The sequence below is a fragment of the Nothobranchius furzeri genome, chromosome 12 (genome assembly GCF_043380555.1).
Source record: "Nothobranchius furzeri strain GRZ-AD chromosome 12, NfurGRZ-RIMD1, whole genome shotgun sequence".
NCBI classification, from domain to species: Eukaryota; Metazoa; Chordata; class Actinopteri; order Cyprinodontiformes; family Nothobranchiidae; genus Nothobranchius; species Nothobranchius furzeri.
In genome coordinates, this window is record NC_091752.1 from 65,445,213 (window position 1) to 65,451,368 (window position 6,156).

The following is a 6,156-nucleotide window of genomic DNA, read 5'->3' on the forward strand; positions in this document are numbered from 1 at the left end:
CAACTCAGGAAATTCAACATGACACTGAAACAGGAAGTTTCTCGTCTTAAAACATTAAAAAATACTGTGCTTATGACAGCTAAACAGCCTCAACAGGCTGTTGCCCAAAGCTTCCTGTCCTCGTGACAACTAACAAGCTCCCTCACAAAACATATAAGGAGCGGCAATTCGTCAGAATGAGAGTGATGATGTCTACCTGTCAAACCTTAACCTTATATGGTGACCTGCAGAGGTAAAAAAACAAAAACAAAATGAGGAAGTCCCTTTCTGTGTGCAGAAATCAACTTTGTGGTTACAGTTGAAGCTCCTCGGCTGCAGGGGGCAGTAGAGAGCAGCTCCGGCTGCAGGAAGTGCTGATCTTTCCACATTCACACCTGAGGGTCCTCCTCAGGACAAGGCTCCAACAGGAAGTGGTTTTATTTGTGATGTGCTGCAATGAGCTTTAAACTGTCAGGTATGTCATCCTTGTGCTGTAGTGGTGGACAGCTCACACACACACACACACACACACACACACACATGCACAAAACCAGTTCTGGTGGCAAAGGTTTCTGGAACATCTTCCTCCTTGAACTGAACGAGAGGTGAAATCTCCTCAAGTTGTGAATTCCCCTCTTATCTCACACACACACACACACACACACACACACACACACACACACACACACACACACACACACACACACACACACACACACACACACACACACACACACACACACACACACACACAGCTCTGCTGTCCTCAGGGCTGAAACCGATTTCCTTGAGATGTGAACAGACTAGCATTCCTCAGATTGCCGTCATGTGACAAATCTAAAGATCTCCTTTTAAGGACGTTGGTGTTGACAAGTGGGCGGAGTCTCACCATCGCACACCCAGGTCAACAAACACGCACATACAAAGCAAGAATGCAAAACCTAACTGTAAACTACAACACACACTTCTGCCAAGTCTCACACAAAAGGCAAACGGAATGAAGGAATCACGAGATCTGACATAATCCTCCTCAAACACGAACAATGAGACAGAAAACCGTCTTCTTACGGATTTGACACATTTAGGGTTAGGGTGAGGGTTCATTCAAACACCGTATCTCTGGTAAAGGTAATCACCTCGTCCCGCTTTATGACTCTGGTGGACTTTGCAGAGCTAACACTGAGCTGAAACACCTCGGCCAGGGTCGATTAGGAGGTGCCCGGTCACACAGATTAAAGCTTGGTGAGTGACCAGGCCCCTGAGCAAGGCAGCCGCTAAACAAAAGTCTACTTGGTTCTCATCTAAACAGAAACAAAAGAAACGTCAAAGCTGCAACCACCAGCGGCTTGGGAATGTCACCAAGGTAACCACACACATTTGTCACGGCTCGAGCGAGCTCATCAACAAACAGATTCTCACCATTTTTAGCTAATTTGGTCACAGTCCTTCAATTTTACGATTCCTGTAGAATTTGAATTAGTTTTTCAGTTTTTTGTGGGTTTGAGGCGTAAAGGTCAAGCAGAACATGAATTAGGATGCATTTATTCAAGAGAAAGCCAAGAGTGTGTGTTCCATCAGAGTAATGGTGAGCGGCGGAGGACATGTTTGCGTGACATTGATGAATAGAAGGGGTGAAGAAAAGGTGTGGCACATTCTGATGAATCCTCTTCAGGTTGCACATGTTTTGCGCTGACAGCCGGCTTTCCACTTCCTCCTTTTCCCCCACTTCCTGCCTCGGCTGCTGGCCTATGCCCTTATATGGCAGCTGCTGGCAGCCAATCAGGACGGGTGGCTCATTTTAAACTGTCAGAAGGAGAGGAGGGTGGAAACTGCAGGCAGAAAAACACAGGCCTGAATGAGAGACGCCATGAAACAATAAAAAAAAAGAGTTTCAGAAGCTCGCTGCTGGTTTCCTCAGGAGTTGTTTCCTGCTGGGGAATACAGAGGGAGGGGCTGGTTACCATGGAGAAAAAGAGGATGTGGATAGACATAGGACTCTGCTGAACCTCCACACTCGTCTACCAGCTTCTCCAGTGATCGTCAGAAATGAGACTCGGTGTAAACGTTGAGAAGCCGTAAGACATCGAGGCTGGGCTGGCTGTAAAGTTACATAAGGAATGCCGGAGCAGATAAACGCCAGCGACTGCAGAGTGTGTGTAGGTGGCTGACCTCTCACTCAGAGTGCTTCGGCTGAGGGGCAGATATGCAATAAGGAGAGATCAGGATGTGGGAGAGTGACCACAGCCAGTCAGAGGGCTTTCAGTTCCTGTAATGAGCCAATCAGAGAGCTGGAAGCTTGCAAAGCCACCCAGTTCAGGAGGAGGGAGCCTCCCTTCAGACAGAGGCAGATGGTCGAGGAGAGATGAGCCTCCTTAGATCCTCCAGCATGCAGGGGGTGAATTAACAGAAGGTGCGTTGCATACACAGAGTTGAACAAAGATGGAGGATGCCTTCATAAAATGTTCCAGCTGTGCACAAATCCATGTGTCCTGCAAAGTTCCTAATAAATCCTGCATTCATGCATGCATCTGTTAGGCTGCTGCAGCCCTTTAGAGGAGAAGCTGATGTCATCATTCCAGACTTTTCTTCAACACCTGACTGAAATCTCACCCTTAAAAGGCACCTTGATCTCTGGTTTGAGCCAATGAGAGGCAGAAACAACACGGGGAAGTGAGTCGGCCGCACAGGAAAAGGAAGAGAAGGAGAGAGGACAGAGGGCCTAGTGTGTGTTCACATTTTTTTTTTTAAAAGCAAGCCTCCAGCGCTGCATGTGGTGGTTCAGCTGCGTTATACACCTCAAGCTTTTAATCTGATTTAGGCGTAATGATCCCATGATTCCTGAAACGAGCAGACTTCCCACCGGTCTAGCCATGAAGGCTGGGATCACGTTTGCTTTCCAAAGCCGCCGACTGAAAAAACTTGAGAAGCGGAAGTTGAGGTTAAGGCGGCTGAAATGTCCCCATGTCCATACAATAAGGAGACATGTAGTCTTCTGATGGACATGGTGTAGCGCAGATAAAACACACACAAACAGGATCCTTACGGGTGTGGGCGTGGCCAATAAACTTGCTTTTGTGAATGTGTAATACGAAGGGGAGGGGTGTTGGGGGGAGTCCGTTGGGGCTGTAACTGGGGAAGCTAATCCAATCCGAGCACAGCCCGGCCAGCTGGCAGGCACAACACACACACACACACCTACAGCTGGTTACTGGCCCGTGCCTTGGAGTCAGACCGTCACCACGGTGACCCAAGGATCAATGACTCTGCAGGCGGCCAATCTATTGGCTGCATCCCAGGGGAGATGGGAGGGTGGGTGGTGATGGAGGAAGGGGGTGAAGGGTGAGGAGGGACTTCCTCTATGGGGTGATGGTGATAAAGTGAGGGTGGAGAGATGGAAGAGAGGTCTACATCCACGAGCCTTTCAGAGGCAGGCCAGAACCAGAACATTTACATGTGGCGTGTGCTGGGGTACTGTCGCAGCCGTGTCCAGAACCCTGGGCTGCAGCTCTGTTTGGCTGCAGAAACAGATGTTGTTAAAGGAGGCATGTTATGCAAAAATCACCATTTGCATTATTTTGTGCTGCCGTGCGGGTTTCTGTTGCCTCTATAAACACTCCAAACATGAAAAAAGTCCATTCTGTCAGTGTTTGGCTTTAGAAGTTATGTGGCTAAAACAAGCCGCTTCAAAACGTCCCCCTTTGTGATGTCACAAACAGGGAAATTAAAATAGAATCACCTCTCATATGCAAGAGAGTTGCTGCTGGAGGAGCAGTGGCTCTACTCCAAGCCCCTCCTGTATATTGAAGCTTCTTAGCTTATGGGGAGCCTAAGTCACGCCCATATACATCCGGCTCATAGGTCCCCGGGAGAACGAAAAAATTAATGCAAATTAATGGGGCTAAAGACGTTATTTTGTAATTCCACTTGTTATGTTCCATGGATTTCAATATGATGTCCGTGAATTTTACAGATGCATTTTGATGTCACGAAAGTCCACACATTTTCATTCTTCCGGGAACCTATGAGCCGACCGGACGGAGAGGAGACTTAGGCTCCCTACAGCCATAGACATGGATCTGTGGACGCCCCATTGGGCGCTGGAGAGCGTAACAGTGTCGCCGCCATGTTGGATGGGTCTTCTCACTCCCCAAAGTCAATGCAGAGTGAGCAATCATGCCCATTTTTGTGCAGCCTACAGTTCCAACAACTAGCGTGCTATTGGAAACAATTCATGTGACTTTTCTAGCCTACCTGTTAAGATTATATTTGTTTTATTTAATTAATTAATTTTGTTTAATTATATTTTTATTTAAACTCAATAATTGTCGGCAGTTTCCTGATCAGAAAAGCCTCTCACTGCCAGCGATTTTTAAGTGTTTTTACTGTTTTTTGAAGAGTCACACAAAGTTGTGCTCTATGATGATGTCAACTCCAAAACAACCAAAACAAAGAGCAGACTCACTTCTTACATCAGGACGAATCTGTGTGTTTGAGCGTTATCCGTTCTTTCGTAAACGGTTGTTGAATTGTGATCGGCAGAAGCTTTTTCTGTTCGCGCCTCACTTGTCAAAGCTTGATAAAATGTGTCTTTTAGTTGGGTAAGCACCTTCCACAGTAAATGAACACACTGGGGTCGAATTGAGACCCATCTAAAATGGCGGCCGGCCACTGTGGTAGCTTCAGTAGGCAGCGCCAGTTCACGGGGCGTCTACGTAAATATGTCTGTGCCTGCAGCAGCCTGAGCAGTAAATGAGTGGGCGTGGCCAGCACCTGCTTGTTTTCTTAAGGTGACAGAGCCCTGAAATGGCTCATTCTGGAAGGTACTGAAACTGTCAAGAATAAAGCTGCTGAGGTTGTTTTATGTGAGAAGGATTTAGTGCAAAGAACTCCAGGAAAATGTTTGGTAGGGTTAGGGTTAAGGTTAACACAACCACAGAGCTATTACAACATAGGAAAAAGTCATGTTCTCAGCTTTGGAAGAACCTTAGGTGGTCCCAGGTGTAGGACATGGCACGGCTGGGCTCTCCTGGAGCATTCTGGGAGATTTGATCTGAACGTTTCTGTCAGAAACATTACAAACACAGCAGCATCCATCACCACCAACGTGAAATGGACCTGGAGAGATCACTCCACCAAAGGGCACTTAGGAGCAAACATCATTAACAAGTAAAATGACTATTTCCCATCATCCACTCATCTCCTTCATTTTCATCTGCACTGCACCCAGATCCCATTTGATGGCTTCAGCTGCTGATCTGATACGAGTGCTATTGGTTTCCACTCTCCGCTGGAATCTACATCTCACCCCTTTCTGGGCTAATTGCAGCTAATGTTTCTAGTATTGAGCTGCGAGCTCGTACCAGGAAGGCTGTGTGTGTGTGTGTGTGTGTGTGTGTGTGTGTGTGTGTGTGTGTGTGTGTGTGTGTGTGTGTGTGTGTGTGTGTGTGTGTGTGAGAGTGGAAATGAGTGCCTATTTGTGGTCAATTTCATCCATTTGTGAATGATGCCCCTCCCCCACTGTCCCACGCCTACACACACACAAAATACACACATACGCACACACACACACCAGAACAATTCTGTTCCCTCCAGGCGAATGTGAAGGAGTGGAGACATGTTTAACGTAGATGTGGGAAGGTGAAGAAGGTTAGTGGAGAACAGATTGAAGATCAAAACAGAAACTCGTTGCAGGTTTGAGGAACAGGAAGTGTCAGGGTGTGGCAACACTGCAGGACAGGCAGTGACAGCCGAGTTGCTGCTCCAGGGTAACTAGTTAGAAAACTCATACCAAGAAGAAAATGTCACATTTGGATTCTTCAGGTCACTGATAAGATCTGGATTACATAGACTCTCAAATGTGCTTAAAGACAAACACCTGCAGGAGTAAAAGTCTTTAGACTTGTGAAGTGGTGAAAAACACACTCTCAACTGCATTTCGTTTACAGATTGTCTCATGGCACATGACCTTGGAGATGTCTGACTCCAGCGGGCCAAAGGCGAAACCAGAACCACGTGATGTTTTCCTTACACAGCATTTAGACAAGCTGCTGTCATGACGACACAACATGACTCGATAGTGACTGCATACTGTTATGAACCACAATTGTACCCCAACTTTGTTGTTTGTGTGGATTTACAAAAACAAACTTTAAAGTTCAGTTTTTAATCTAAGGAGAG